Source organism: Apteryx mantelli, chromosome 5 (genome assembly GCF_036417845.1).
Source record: "Apteryx mantelli isolate bAptMan1 chromosome 5, bAptMan1.hap1, whole genome shotgun sequence".
NCBI lineage: Eukaryota > Metazoa > Chordata > Aves > Apterygiformes > Apterygidae > Apteryx > Apteryx mantelli.
Window position 1 is genome coordinate 6,190,210 of NC_089982.1, and position 16,926 is coordinate 6,207,135.

A 16,926-nucleotide genomic window follows, 5' to 3' on the forward strand; every position below is an offset into this window, starting at 1 on the left:
GGTTATTCCTCCCCAGGTGCAGGACCCTGCACTTGCCTTTGTTGAATTTCATGAGGTTCCTCTCTGCCCACCTCTCCAGCCTGTCCAAGTCTCTTTGAATGGCAGCACAGCCCTCTGGCGTATCGGCCACTCCTCCCAGTTTTGTATCGTCAGCAAACTTGCTGAGGGTGCACTCTGTGCCTTCATCCAGGTCATTGATGAAGAAGTTGAACAAGACTGGACCCAGGACTGACCCCTGGGGGACACCGCTAGCTACAGGCCTCCAACTAGAATACAATAAGCATTTCTGAGGTAGTTTGTCTAGCAGAGAATATAATGTGTGCCTGAGGCTGAGGAGGATGCAAGAGTATAAAGATCACTGAGGTGAATGTGATTGGGTGAGGATGAAGGAAGAGTGGGGTCCCCTCTATAGAGGGATGACCCTATTGATGGGTCCTGTTTTGTTTCAACCTGATTGCTACTGAAGCAGAACACACAAAAGTAACCAGGGAAACACAGAGCAGAGAAGCTCTGGCATCCTGGTGCAGTCTTACAAATATCTTACAGCCCCTTTCTGATTGAAAGGAAGAGCAGCAATAGGACTTGATGAATAGAGGGTGTCTTGTCTCTACAAGAAATGATTAGTTATACTTAAAATTGTGAGGATGGAAATTCAAATCATGTCCCCTTAAAAAAAAAAAAGAGAAGAGGTGAGGGGTGATCAGACTTGAAACACAGTAAGGTGAATTTAATCACGTATATACAATACAGCTTCAAGGGACAAAATGCTGAGGAAGAAGGTTTAAGATATTATTTAACTTCTTTAATGATCTTGAAAGGTAGTAGGCAGTACATTAATGAAGTGATAATAAATTAGGAGGAGCTTTGGATAGATAAATGATAAAAAGGGGCATTGATTTCTTAATACAGAAAGAATAGCAAAATGAATTTCAAGCAGTCACTGCTGAAGGCAGCTGTGAATGCCAGAAACCTCAAATATGTCTGTCTGACACTTGAAGCTGAAATTTTTGCTCAAGTGTATGCTCTTCTAGCAAATGACAGAAGTGCATCTTCTATACTTCTTAAATATGCAAATAAATGTTTTGGTTGTCCTTGATAATTGCCAGTTATTCTGAACTGTGTTATTTAACCTGTGATCTGTGAACCAGTAATACACTGTTAGTAAGGTATGGTAAGGATGCTTGCAAAATGATCTTTAATCCTGTAATTCATTCCCCTCCCCCACCCCCCAAATTAGTTTTTTCTTCAATTAAGAAAGTGAAACGTGACTTAAATTAGGCTGGTATCATAACCCCTTTTTTCCAGGCCAGGTGCAAGACAGTCCCTGAACTAAGGCACTTAAACCTAAGAAGCTGATTCACAAAACAAGGAACACTAACATCCCAGTTTATAAATGGATGTTGCAACATGGAGAAATTGCATGGCTGTAAGACTGCTTAGGATGTCTGAGGCATAAAGTGTTCCCTTTACTGTAAGACCAATTATTTTGATTTTGGCTACAGGCTTAAGGAAGGGATAAAGACTGTCCATTGACAATATAAATACATTTTTGATATTCCTGTACTTCTGCATAGGAATCCTGGAAGTTGCTTTAGTTGGAGATGGAGGAGCAAATATTTACTGGAGCTCTAGGCAAGCTTAAAACACATCCGAAACTATTTTTCTTGTGGGCTTCCAGAAAATTAAGGTGCCTTTTACTAAGTACCATAGAAGCAAGGTTGATAATCATTAACAAATAGATAGATATATCTGAACAAATTTTCTCTATTTAGGGAAGGACCCAAGGAAGGCTTGAAATGGTTTGTCTTGGATTTTGCCCTGTATATATCACCTAGTGGCACTAAATATAAATAAGGCCTAGAGGGATTTTTTTGTGTCAAGAACTTGAACTCCCTCAGACTCCTGAAAACAGCATCCTATAGTCTGTGCGATGTTGTGTGGTTGTCCCCTCTACAGTTCTTATTCTGTAGACTGTAATTTAGCATTTTTATCCACCAAGTTTCTCTCTCACTTGCTTCTAATTAGGATAAATTATTTAAATATGAAGGGGGAAATGTTTCCAATTCTTCGTGATTCTGGAGAGAGAAATATTATCTAGTGCTAGTCTTTCTCCCCTACCCTTCAGGCTGTTTCTTGCTGCTAGCTGAAATTTCAGGTACAAAATGGAGCTGTTGGCAAATAACCCAGACAAATATTCTGATCTTCTCACTGAAGCACAGAGCATGAGCAAAGCTGTGTTTCTTAGAGGCCTCAGCTGCAATTGCAACTTCTGGAGATGGTAACAGCATTTGATTAAATGAAAGCTGCTGCTCAGCACAGCTTGTAGAGCCACAGTATGATCCCCAGCTCTTTTGTCTTAGCTCTCCCTGACTGACTCTGCTGGAGGAAAAAGCTTCTCTCACAGCAAGACTTAGTCATGTTGGTAAGACATGGTATTAAAGTCCATATTAAGGGCAGGAGCAACCTGGTGGGGTCCTGAGAGCACTGATGGCCTTAGTTAGCTTTGCCTGCCCTGAGCAGCCTCGCCTGGCCCCGTGTGCTGCTGAAATGTGGGTGGCCCTGCTAGCCTCTTCTCTGGGGGTAAGCAGCAAGGCCCTGCCACAGATGACAGTCACAGCAAAGAGCTGGGCAAGGCCCATATCTGAGGTGTTTTATATAGCTGTACCATTTCAAGGGCTTGGGTATTGCTGAATTACAATATGCAAACAATGTTTCAGCAAACTTCCCGAGTGAAAACTATTACTGCTGCTTTGGTCCATTTTACAAATTGGAGATTTCATTCTTATGAGGTTTTTTATCTAAAACTACGTAGGTATGCTTGGATTCTCTTCATTCAAAAACCTCAGTTTAGTGAAATTTCAGATGTTCTGAAAATGGTACCAACTTTTCTCCTGAATGGAAATAAAACTTTGCCATTTGGTTGCTGGTAATTCAAAGTCTCTCAATTTTTTTCACTCTCCAATAGAAATGACTTTACACTTGGTTAAACTTGATTGTCTGATAGGGTTTTACATCTTGTGTGTGATCTTGACATAATACATCTATTTTTGAAGTCAAACCTTGTGACTTAAAAACACCAAATACCAGGTGACTGGTCTATCTGCTGATGTCTGAGTGAGCCTTTAGAGGACTAAGCCAGGACTGGTAGTCAGGAATTTGTGGATCTGAATCTCGTCTTCAACTTTTGTTTCTATTTGGGCAATATAAGTGTTTTGAAAAAAAAAAAAGAAGCATTTTAAGCACACTTTTTTCTAAGCTGTTAAGCAGTGAAAGGGGATTTCCCACTGTTTGTAAGCTGGCTTCAATAAACTTCTACCTGTGTAATTATTTTGTATATACTATACTATTTTGTATATACTATGTGGTAGAGACTATTTGAACTCTGTACACTGCTGTTGGTATCCTTCAGACATAACCACCTATCTATTAATATATGCAGTATCTGTAAGGCACAGTACACAGCTACTAATATTGAAAGAAGCAAATGTCAAGAGAAAACGTGGCTCTAAGACGTGGCTCTAAGATATTGGCGTCTGATCGGAGATATCTCTGACATCAACAGTTGTTAGGTTAAGTCTTCAGTGAAAGATTTGTTTCTGAGTGAGCCATATGAAACTATCATTTTTAATCAAGACTTAATACTTTTCCTTTCTGAAATGATAGGTTGAATGTGCAGTGTTAATTTGAGAGGGACTGTAGCTGTAAGAGCAATTGCATACATTTGGGAAGAAATATTTACGGTCAGTTTAGCAGGATCAGCTATCAGATGACCTCTGACATCCACTGTCATCTACTGAAGAGCTAATTAGCTGTAAAAATAGGTGACAAGTCAATTGCATCAGCACAAAGGATGAATTTGTCTTTTTGGGTTTTGCTGATAATAAAGTCTGTTGGATGAAGGTGGGCAGAGGGCCACCTGTGTGTGAAAAGCAAACTTTCCTCGAAGAAGGTTTAAAAAAAAAGACAGTGCTGTAAACAGAAGGGTAAGGGCCATATAAAACTATGGAATAAAGGGATGTTTACAGTGAAATGGAATGGTTCATAGCTACAAAGTGAAAATGAAGTACATGAGAACACTCGATCTGTGGACACTTGGTTTAGCCCCATAGTAATTCAGACTGTCCTGACCTTAGAAAGCTACAAATCCTCAGTGCAGCTTTTGAAGGTGATGTAGACTATGCACAACAGTGGCACATTTATGCAGGGATAAATTAAAGGCAATTTTCTCAGATGGTCTAACACTTGCTTTTCAGTACACAGCCCTACGCTTTCAAATAGACAGCCTACTTATTTTTGTGCAACACTTTCCACAGGGTGTTGCTCCAGGTTCATGCCTCAAGCTTAACATCTCCATTCCTGTATTTGTAGCCTTGAGCCAATTTAAACTCTATTACTGTAGCATAAATCTAAAGTAATAGCTGTGAAATTTGCTCCAATACCTGGGGAGAAAACTTATCCAGTCAAGTCAAGCACACCATTTTGTCCTCAGGTTTGTCTACTCCATGAAATGTTTCTAACTGCTGTGAACACATATAGGATGGGGCTGCCATATGGCAGTAGCATGTCTGTCATGGGAGTCTTGATGTAGGGAATGCCAGAGGAGTTGGCCTTTTTAGCAGCTTTGAGAACATCCTATGTGAAAGGTTTTGCAGGGAGCTGTCTGGCCCTACACCACACAAGATTATGGACCATGCTCTACACTGTTCTCTTGCATTGGTGCATCTACTACAAAGTTACCTTCCAGGCTTTTCTCAGACAGCTTTTCCTCTGTTAGTCCTGTACCGTCCTGTTCTCCCTCTCATCCACATAACACGTGTTGGTGGCTTTAGCCAGTCAAAAGTTAGGATTACCCTGCCCCTCTTTCTTCTGGTATTTTTTGAGCATGAAGAACTGCTCTTGGCGCAGAACTTGGTTTATGGTATGAAACCTCTTGGCCACTGGCTCTACTACAAGGACCCACTAGGGACAAGTGTCACCTAAAAATACACTGAAAAAATCAGAGCAAGCACGGCTTCTGGTGTGTAAGATTGGCTCTGTGTGATATAATAAAAGTGGTCAGCAAAACTGATTCCCATTCCTACGATAGTGCAGCAAAGAATATCCGCTATAAAAACTGCCATTTAAAGAAATATTAAAGACTAGACAGGGAGCCTTTATCTGACACTTTGCAAAAGGAACCTGTAGGAAGTTATGTTTACATGCAGGATGAGGTTGATGACTTGCACCATTTTGAACTTGGTGAAGACTTCATCAGCCTTAGTTAGCGGCTAAGGAATGGCTACCATTTAAATTATTGTAGAGAACAAAATGCTGTGAGGCTGCAGGCGGCTGCAGGCAGCTGCTGGCTGTCTGGAGTGCTAGCCCTGCCCCAGGCTGGTTATTCTGAATTGTCTCTCATTATTGAAACACTGACAGCTGTTCCAACTGTGGCTGATGTTTTGTCTTCATTACATTAAAAAAAAGTGCTCAGCTTAGGCCAATTTCTCAGGTTCATAACAGCCTGAATTCCCACTGAAGCTGAGGGGAGTTTATTTGATTATGTATCGCAAAACTGGCTAGGTTTGTAAACTGTAACTGTAGGAAAATATGCAAAATCCTTGAATATCCCAATGCTTTAGGCTGCCTTTTGCCACTCTTAATCTACCCGTTTCTACACTGCTGAGTACTGTAGTTGCTTAAAGTTGGTTTTAAAAAGGCTTGCTAAGTTCCTGGAAGCAGTCTAGCCACAAGGAACTTTGCCTGGCTTTCTTTCCCCATTCTGTCATGGCTAAGCTCCTCTTGGTGCAACGGTAGTCCTTCTATCATGTACCTACAAAATACTCAAAAGTGGTGAGAAAGGCAATGTGGCCCACTGAGTTAAGGATCAGCTTATGACTGAAAGCTTATTTTGGTTTCTGTCGGTACTTCGTATCTGCTGCAAGACCTTTCCTGAGCCTCAGTTCCATACTCCATAAAGAATTACATTTTCATTTGGAATTTACCGGGGAAATAACAGGATAAAAGCTCTTTACTGTTGTTAGCGATGTCTAGATAAACCAGAGTTTTTCAATTGTAATGGTGTCCTAATAGCTTTGTGCTCTCCTTGTTCATTCCTTATGTTCTCCTGTTGTCTCTTCACCTGATGCTGTGCATCTGTTGGAACGGTATTCTCTCTCCTCCTGTGTATGAAGAGCCCAGTAGTCTTGACTGAGGAACAGATTCTATTTTGGAGAAAATGGGATGCTGTTGTAAAATGAGTGCATTGCGTTCTGAGGAGGCAAACCTGAACTCTGCTTGTTCATTTTTGAAAGTAACTATCAATGACATGTTGCACCCTGGTGTTGCCAGATTGGTATGTACTGGATAACTGAGGGTTCCAAAAACATGCAAAATCTCAGCTTTTATGTATTTCCACTGTGATAAAGAGCATAAGCTGGTTTTGAGATCTATGGGACTTTCCTGTTGTATTATGTGTCCTAATAATCCAGGTGTGATGATTGCAGGTCAGCACTTCAAAGTAGAAAAAAGAATCTCCTGTTTGGGTACTTGCAAAACAGCAGCATCCTGATAATTTCAGGCCAGAACTCTTGGGGAGAGTGGTGTATGATGGAGGGTAGTATTGTGCCATGTGCTTTAACTTTTTGATGTAAATACTTCAACAAAACAAAACCAACATGAGATGCAACTGCAGTCCAGAGTTGATTGCATTTTTTATCAAGATGAATAATGTAAGTTTAGGGGGTCTTTTTGGTTTTTTTTGGGGGGGTGCAGAAGGTAAAGAGCATTCCTTGAAGTCTGCAACATTAAACTACTTGTGTTGCTTTTCATTTTAAGGAATTATTTTGATTAAATCATTTATTGGAGAAAATTTGTTTTAAAAAATGATCAGCTGTTGTCCCCTTATATTTTATTCAGATTCTTTTATTATGCTCATTTCTATGGTGTCTGAACAGTTAGCTACTGCTGAAATACAGGAGACCAGCAAGAAAAAATATACAAGACAATCACATCAGTGGAAAAGCGTGATTGAAGATTTGAAAGGGCTTTATAGGTCAAGGAGAGCACCTTGAAGCTAATATGAAATTTTACTGGCAACCAGTGGATGATTGAGACAGAACTGGAATTATGCACTCGCTCCATCTGGTGCCAGTCAGAATCCCAGCAGCAACATTTTGTACCAGCTGCAGTCTGTTAATTTTGTGTTCAGGAAGACTGGCAAAAAGGACATTACAGTGGTTCAAATTGTATAAAACAAAAGCAGGAGCAAATACCTCTGATTTTGAAATGACAAGTTGCTGGCAGAGTCTAGTATTTCTGAAGTTAAAGAAGATGGATTTTCCCAACAGAGAACTTCAGCTGCATGTCTTTTGTTCCAGGTGCAAAAACAACAACAACAACAACAACAACAATCCCCTAAGGCTCTTAAAGGAAAATATTGCATTGATGCTTTTAAAAAAATAAAAAATGAAATCAGAGATTGAAGGCAGCGTATAATTCACCCTTTCAATGCTTAGCTTTAATTAAAGATCACTTCAGATATATAGTCCAGGCTTTGATATGGCAAGAAGGCAGCCCAGTTGAAACAGAAGGAATAATTTGGTGATCAGTGGTGTGAACATATGAATGTAATGCAACCCTGGTGATGGTTCAAACTGACTTGGGAATCAAAAAGTGAAAACAGGCACCAGAAAAAGTGTCTGAGTTTATGGACTGTACTAGTCAATAGGCTGCTGAATGGAAAACAAATCTACGTGGCACTGACTTGGACCTTTCTTGTGCAGGGCAATGTGCCAGAGGAGGGAGGACCTAATTTAGCATTCCTGTGTACTCTACCTTCCCCTTAAAGTGGGATTCTCATGCACCAAGAACAGAGTGCAAGTCTGAGCTTTTTTGAAATTCTAGATTAACCAGACTAAGCAGCATATGACAAAAAGTCAAGCAAACCTTAAATGACTGAGGCACAGCCTATAATATCAAAACATCAGGAGGGCAATAAAAGATGAGTTTCGTTAGTACCATCCTGTCTTACTCATCACAAAAGATGTAAGGTAGTTCGATGCTCTCTATATCATACACTGACACAGCTTAGGCACTTGGCTGAACACTCGATGTACCTTCCTGGAACGCTTTGCCTTTCAAATCTGCAAGCAAACAGCTGACTCTGCATTGCAGTGTTTGCTCTACCTGTCCTCATCAGGTCTGTACAGGCTGGAGGAAAGATGTTGACAAAAGTAATCGATTGAGTAAAGAATGATGAACCAATGAAAAGAATCTGACTGAAAGCCACCATAGAGACCACAACAGTCATGACAGTATCACAATTATCATTTTTGGGGATGGTAAATTAAAGCACTAGCACAGAAATAACAGGATCAATAATTTAAACCTTGGAAAGTGTAAGGTTATAAAAGAGGCTGAGAGGAACAGTAGCCACTCTGTGTAAAAACACTTTCTGTCTAGCATGTAGTTTTCCAGCATAATCATCAATTATGCAACCTTAGGTCCGTTTGCAAACTCCTTGAAATACTGATTCTAGGCTGAAGAGAACTGGAAGCTATATGGGGGAGTTTTTTCTATATGTGGGGATTACAGCGCTCCAGTTTTTCCTGAGTTGTGTTGCTATCAGCTCCTTGTGTGTCCTTGAACAAGACAGTTTCCAAATACCTTTGTCTTCCACTATTATAAAAAAAAGAGAAACAAAAAACTGATTTCTAATTACTTGTTTGGAGAGTAATTTGCTGTACTTCTGTGAAAGGTAACTAAAGGTGTTCAAATGTGACTTTCTGAATTGTGTCAAAATGATAGAAGTTAGATTTTAATTGTAGTAGCTCTGGCTTCAGATACTACTTCACAAATTCTCTTAATGTTAATATTTGCCATGTTTTGAGTTTAGAACAAGAATATGACTGCTTACAAAACTTGTGAAACAATACAGGAGAGTGTCATTATTGACAAACAAATTCACTCTATTTGCTTTTCAAATTTGTTGGAATATTCTTGCACATACAAGCTGAGCTTGAACTTGCATGATTTGAAAGCTCTGCTTTCGTTTGTGAAAAACAGTGAAAGACTAGGAAAAAGCCCTGAAAATGGACAGGGGAAAGAAATGAAAGCACCAAATACTGGAGGTGAAAGAAGAGAAATATAAAGAAACAAAGAAAAATTGAAAGGAGTTATATATTCACTAGGTGCTTTGAGAAGCTGTATTTGTTTTCACAGAAACACAGAATGGCTGATATTGGAAGGCATCTCTGGAGATTGTCTAGTTCAACCCCCCTGCTCCAAACAGGGGCAGTTAGTGCAAGGATGCTCAGGTTCATGTCCAGTCGGGTTTTGAATGGCTGCAAGGATGGAGACTCCACAGTCTCTCTGGGTAACCTGTTTCAGAGTTTGATCACCCTCACAGGTTTAAAAAAAGGTTTTAACAGAATTTTCCTATTTTCCAGTTTATGCCCATTGCATCTTTGCCTTTTCACTGGCCACCACTGAGAAGGGCCTGGCTCCATCTTCTTTACTTCCCCATCAGGTATTTATATGCATGGTTAAGATTCCCCTGACCCTGCCCTTCTCGGTGCTGCACAGTCCTAGCTCTCTCAGCCTCTCTTCATATGAAAGATGCTCCAATCCCTTAATCATCTCTGTGGCAGTTTGCTGGATTCACTCCTGTAGCTCCATATGTCACTTCAGAGATGCTGGAGGTTTAGGTGCAAATGCTCTGTGTGCTCATGTTATGCTCTAAGCATGTGGTCAGTGAGCTGTCCATGAGGAATTGTGTGTGTCTTTTTCCCTTGTTCTATCCTTTAACTACTTCTTACCTCAGGAACTTGCATGATCTAGCTTCTGTTCTTCTCTCCTGGCTTATATGAGTTGAGCTCACTTAACTTAAGAAAAGGAACAACACCATGTGACATAGACCAATCAGTCTTTCAGATGCATTCTGCTTCAATTAGCATACGTCAAATATTTACAGCCAGCTTGTGGTCTGCAGAACAAATTATATATCACCATAAAGTGGATAAAAAATTATCCAAAACTGGAGTAAACTTGAACCATGAATATATTAAAGAAAGTCTCAATCTGTTCATGGACACTTTAGGAGCAGCAAAAGGCAACATTAATCAAGTCTATTATTTGCTCTGCATTTTCTACTTAACTGTAAGAAATGCTGCTGAGTTTGGCCCTTTAAATTCTGGTAGTAACACAAGCAAGGAAACCTGATTTTCAATGTCATTCTTCTCAATGAGAGTATTCCTTCAAACCTTTACTTGAATGTAGACTTCTCTATCCACAGTAGGTCAGAAGGTAGAATGTGTCTTTATTAGCTTTGGCAGCATTTCTGCAATGGGGAAAACCAGTCTGGCCAGTCCATGAGAGAGAGAATTCCACACTCCTCCTGGATGAAAACAAAGCCTGACTATGGATCATGAGTCCTGCCCAAAATTTACACTGAAGGTGTCAGTCACTAAGTCAAAATGTGGTTGTGGATGTCAGTGCATATAACAATTTTGCTTTTTATTTTATAGTCAAGGGTGTTATTCCAGTAATGGCAATATTCACAGTACCCCTATGAGCTTGCCTAGGACGGTGCAGGTAAAGAAGTTCCTGAATATAGGTCAGAAAAGGACATTGTTATAACTAGTGTCCTTGATAGAAACTGATATGTGCTGAATTTGCAAAAAGTCTGAGCTCAGTGTCATCCGTTTTCAGTATTTCCCGAACAATTGATTTATTTCACATTATTAATGAACTTTGCAGCAGTTCCACTTGTCAGGCCTACTCTGCAGGGGTCAATAATGAGAGGAAACCTGATGTTAGTGGATCCAGCTTAAGTGATTCTGTCATGCTAACGATTCAATATATCAGGACAAATGTCAGCTCCTTCCAATATGTTAATTCCTCTGATCCTATTTGCATAAACTACAGTCAATGAAATACAAGTTCCCCCTTCAGGATAGTTAATGGACACTTGTAAAGGATCTTTTTATTTTTTTTCCAAGTTTCTAAGAAGGCTGAGGAGAACGGGAGATGATTCTTGGGCTCCGTGCATAACTTCACATGTTAATTTCTTCAGATCAGGACTCTGTTATGGGAAGGAGAATAAAGATAAAAGCTAGTTGTATTTGTTAGAATTTCTGATTTCTAGCTAAAATTATCTCGTAAATAAAATTCCTGTAGTTGAATGTAGGACAGATTCCTGCAGTAGTTGTATATGTATGACTTTTCTGGAGAGCAGCTCATTTGAAATTGCTGCAGCTGAAGGCCAGTGCAAGGTCAATGTTCCTTCAGAGGGCTGGGGTGGTACGTCTGCATATACTAAGTGGCAGAGCAGAGCTGGAGCACAGCAGCATGCATCACTCACCGCTATGAAGAAGAGGAGGTTGAGGGGATGTTTTATGAAAACTTGGAATTGGGAACTGGCAGGCTGGTTCAACCTGTATGTTTACTACAAACTACCTTGTGTGGCCTTGAGCCTCTTATAAGATTATTGTATTTTGCCAGGGTACTCTGAAGCCCTGGCTGGGTGGTGGGTAGTTGCTGAGACAGGAGCAGAGAAAATCTTGAGAATGAGTGAGCTGAGCAGTGTGGCCCTGGGATGGGAAGAGGTGGGGGCTCAGGACAGCATCTCCCATGTGCCTAGGGGTGCCCTTGCTGGCTGTGTACCAGCCCAGAGCCTTCCCGGTGGGGCTGAGCCCAAGTTGGGAGGGGAAAAACCAGTCTGTTACCTCCACTTAACTATCCTCATCTACTCGCTGTTGTCCTGGGGAGGAGGACAACAAGCAACACCTATTCCACAAATGTATAGGTGAATGACTTATCTGTTGTCCTATACTCCAAAATTTGTTCCCAGAGTCCTTGTTCCTCAAGTTGAGAGTTACTGGCTTTAGAGCAAGGTAGCTATGTTTAGTACAATAAAGCTGAAAAGCAGGAAGCGTCTCAGGGAGAGCTGATAGACCATGAGCTGCCTGTGTGTGCCAGGGCAGCGACTGGACACACAGATCAAGGCTCCTGACCAAAACAGCTATTGGTAGTTGTTTTGCCATGCTTTTTTGTGAAAAGCAGTTCTTGCTGCTGTGGTTTGTGGTGTGATACAGTGCATGCACAGTAGATATAATCAGACAACACTCCATAGCAACTGTGACGTGAGGCAGAAATGGGTTGGAGCCAAGATGTTGCTTTCCTACTTGAACGTGAGCTCTTTGAGAGTAGGTTTAGCTATGTGATTAGGTGATGGTTGAAATATGGATTGGGTATTGGATCTATTTGATTTCAGAGCTCTCAAAGGGGGTTGCTCTTGAACCAAGCAAATGATGGGCTTTGAGTTCTGGCCTCATGTGTCCTGGATAAAAGCTTAACTTCTTGGTTTTAGTGCATGAGTGTTTTCACAGTCCTCTTAGCAGAGACATTGCCAAATGTTGTGTATCTTCATGAAAAGAAACTTTCAACAAAGTATCTCAGCAGCTCTGCACTAAAAAGCTTTCAGAGCATGTGCTGTTGTCTCCTTGCTGTCTTTTCTGACTTCTTAGTCTTTTAGGTGTTTCGATGCTTTAAGCAAGGTGAAATTGTCACTTGCAGCTCCTACAAAGTTCTTCAGCGTAGCTGAAGTGGAGCTGCAGTGGTTTGTGCCAAAGGTTTCCATGATGATGACATTTTTTTCTCCTCTAACAGTGCTGCTCTTTTGCATGCACCAACTTGCCTTTGGGGATGAGAAGTAGGTTATGAACATTAGCAGTGGAAAAACCATTTGCTTATATATTTGTGGAACAGATGTTGCTTGTTGTCAAAGGATACCATGCATTTTCTTGTGGCACCTTTCTTGGTGCCTGAAGATGCTACAACACTTCAATAACTTCAAGATGTTTATGAAAATGTTTAAGGCATGTGTTTAAAATGAAGTTTCACTGAGGCTGTCTGTCATTACATTTTTCTATGTTAAAATTGAAGGTTTTGGTATGGTACTTCCCTTCCTCTTTCCCCTAGAATTTTGAGATTACGCTCCAGTATTTAGCAAGAGCAACAAAAGCATGGAATACTAATGATGGTAAAACACTAGGAGGGGAAGGCAGCCTTTCCCACAGAGTGTTAAAGTTTCTCAGGACAGAAAAGATAAGTAGCTACTGCTTTGTTTTCTTCTACTTCCTCTGTGTATGAAATCACTTTGATAGATCTGCAGGAAGAGATTTAGTTGCAGATGGCAGAGGTCAGTGTATTGTGTATTCAATGTAGTCAATAATAAAGTCAGGACTTATGCTAACTGAATGTTAATAAGGAATCACAAGGACCTTGGAAAGTCATTATGTCTGGTCATTTGCTTCACAATATTGCTCCAAACAGGCTCCAGAGGCCAATGCAAGGGATTAAAAAAACACCCAGAAAAGGCTGGAGGAGTAAGGAAAAGCAGAAAGGCTAAAAATAGAAGGTCCATGTAATGTGCAATGGCCTATCATAATGACAATTTCTGAGTACAATTGTAATGCAGTAAAGAAAACAGTACTACTTCATTAAAGGACTTCTACTGTACTTAGTCCTAGTAATCTTTTTCTTTCCCCTGAGATTGTTGTCCTGTTGGCCTAGAAGATCATGAAATTGGGTATCTTTCCTATATGAGCAGAAATCTTAACTATGCTTATAAAATAGAAATGACACGACCTGCATGCAGTTGTCAAGATTACAGATGAAATAGACACTAAACAGAAGAGGTGGGTTAATTCTTGTGGCTCTAAACACTTGAGCAAAATGTTTATGTTCACTGGGATTTCTACATTTATGAGCATTTCAAGACTTGCTCTGCAAGTGCTGTTTTGGGGTTGGGCTCAAAATGAAAACCTTCCAGTCTACAGCGTGACTCAAGCCAATAGCCTTTACTTCCTCTGAACCAAGTATGTTAGCCCTTATATCAAGTGATCATTACTTTCCCCCTTCCACCCCTTCCATCCCTTTACAAGCAATACTAAAGTGATGATTTTGGTTAGTGCTCTGAAGTATCACTACATTTACTTTGTGATTACTTTTCTACAATAAATATTAGCGCTCCAGAAAGGCTTAGTAGAGTACTTGGAGAATTATCCTATAAAAGAAGGTAGGAAAGAACATGCCATCCTGTTTTCTCCTCTTCAGGAATACACTTTCTTAGAGCACAGCAGAATATGCTCAAAGTAATATATTTCCATCAGAAAATGGTGGTTCATCAGAGGCTAAATGTTTCTCAGCAAGTTCAGTTTAACCGAAAAAGGAGAGGGATAAGCACAAAGATGGAGTTTGATGCTTTGAGGTTGAAACCCACTAATTTCACCCTTTTAATACTGATATTAATATTGATCATCTTCCAATTTTCCTTTTCAAAATGAAAGAATTTCATTTGAACTTTTTAAATGATGTAGATAATAAAATAACCAGAACAAAAACTTCAAATTCTACATTGAATTGTTTAATCTGACCTGAATAAGGCCATCTCTATAGGAGCAATGCCCTTTTTTTATTATTATTTTTTTAAGTAAAATAACCTCCAAACCTTTATGTAATTCCCCCAGAACAGAAAATTCAGTTCCAGCCCTGTGCTAACATGTTTTTTCCCCTTTGTAGATGGGATGGGGTCATGGATTTCTGTGCATCTTCTCAAAACTCTAACAGCTCTCTATTGCAGCAGCCTTTTTTATTCACTCTCCTTAGCAAAAGGTGGTTGAATACGACCCTGGAGCCTACCATTTTTGTTTTGGCATCATTAAAGCAGCCAGTAAGCACGCAGCTGCTGTTGCTGGCATGTGACATGTGGCTGCCCCACTTCTAGTAAGTTGTGGGGCTGGAACTTGTTTTTTTATCGTTTCAGTGAGTGATGACAAGTCCTGCAATTCATACCCAGTTCTACTACTTGTCTATGCATGATGCTGTCTTTGTGCCGCTGAGCTGGCCTTTACTAGTTAATTTATTGCAAACGCCTATAAAATGCGTGTAGAAGGCAGATAGGTCTGTCATAAATCTGAAAGAATTAGCTTAATGCTCTTATTGTTTGCAGGCTCAGTCCATGGGCAAAATGCCTATGTTTTCAGTATAATTTGGTCTGAGGGTAAGAGTTCAATAGACAAAATTGCTGGTTTTGCAGTAACATTCCAGTATATTTACACTGGAAAGAACCAGTGAGTTTGTTAATGTTGCATTGAATTCCACTGCTGGACAAGTTTCAAACTCCTTGCATATGGTGCCTTAATTTTCATCAATTCTGCAGTAGTGAGGAAGTTCAGCCTTTGTACAAAAAGTCAGTGTGGGACCTAAGGCTCCTAAATCACTTTGGGATAAGAAAATTGATAATCTCACTTTTAAATATGCTCTATTCACTGAACCTATGTCCACATTTTAAATTAATTACCAGGAAAAAATACAGCTTGAGTGATGGGGAGTCTGCTAAGATTAAATCATTTCACTTGTCATGTGGCCTCAAGGTTTGCATAAATGTCTCTGATGCCTTCTTCCAAGAGACTTGTTCACTTGAGCTGTGAGTGACTTGCACACTTGCGGGGGCAGGAAGGGGGAACAAAACAAAACACTGCTTGTAGTCAAAGATGTTAGGTTCTGCCAAGCCTAGCATGGCTTCTGTTATGAGGCACACCACTTTCTTCCTCAGATTCTGTGCAGAAGGGAACTAAGTGTGATTCAGGGTAAACTTGCCAGCCCATCCTCTTCTAGATTTGAAACCAGGTAGTGATCTAGCTCAGTATCCCAAAGAGAATGAACATTCAGCTTTTGCCTGAAATGCACTGGATGTTTTTAGGTGGATCCACCAGGTGGGTTGGCTTTAATCTGAAAGAACTGAAATCTCCCAAGGACTGATCCTGTCAATGGTTATCAAAGTGGATGGTAAATGTAAATAACCTGTGGATTTTCCTTTAACCTATGCCTTCCACAGTCATCTTCACTGAAGCAGTGCTGACACATCACAACTTAGTTCTCCAATCAGTATATAGGATCATCTTGGACATCCTTGTTTTTATCAAAAAAGCCTTTGGGAAATGTTCTGCATGTTGATCTAAAGGCGAGTAAGCTAATGGATAATGAGACTTGTCCCTTAATAAGGTGATGTTAACCACTTTACTCCATTTGTTTGTACACAAAGGAACTTGTACCAAGTTTTCCAGTATAACATAAGCTTAATATTTTGGTTTACACTGGAGCCTTGATCCAGCAAGATGTTTCATATCCTCAGCTTCCATACAATTTCTTGGGAAGAGAGAGCATTGAGACTCTGGGTTGCAAAACCCTTTTGTGTTCAGTGATGATCTCTTCATTAAAGTTTTTTGTAGATAAATCCTGAATCATATTGTATATGAAAGGCTGTGAGAAACAGAAGCTTTAATGACCATGCACCCCCCCACACACCTTTTATCCCCTTAGTGGTCCTTCATATGTTAAGGAATTGAAATGTTTCAGGATTTCAATATATAAAACTGTGTGTTTTTAACAACTCAGAACCACAGAGATTAACTGCCTCTTTATGCTCAACCCCAGACTAAATGACATGTGCATGGTTATAAAATGAGAATGAAATACAGATTTCTATAATGCAATTAAGATATAGAAAGGGGATTTAGCTTTTATCCTACCCTACAATTTATTATGAAAATGTGACCATTCTGTCTTTGATATCGTCTGTCTCAGAATAATATGTTAGCATATCAGAAAACTTTTCAGGAAGCCCTTGCTATTTACATCTGTTTCTCCATCAGATTCCTGATGACAACACAATTTAAGAATCTTTGGAGATGCAGCCAATTTAAATCAGTGTAGTTTCATTGACTTAAATGGATCTGATTTACATTAGTTGTGGCTCTAAACCACCGATATCAGGCTTTGCATCTACTCTAACTTAAAGCAGAGAGTGTTTCCTCACTTAAGTGAGGAAGGACTCAAACTGATCTAAAAACATTTCATAGGCAAAGCTAATAGATACAAGTCTTG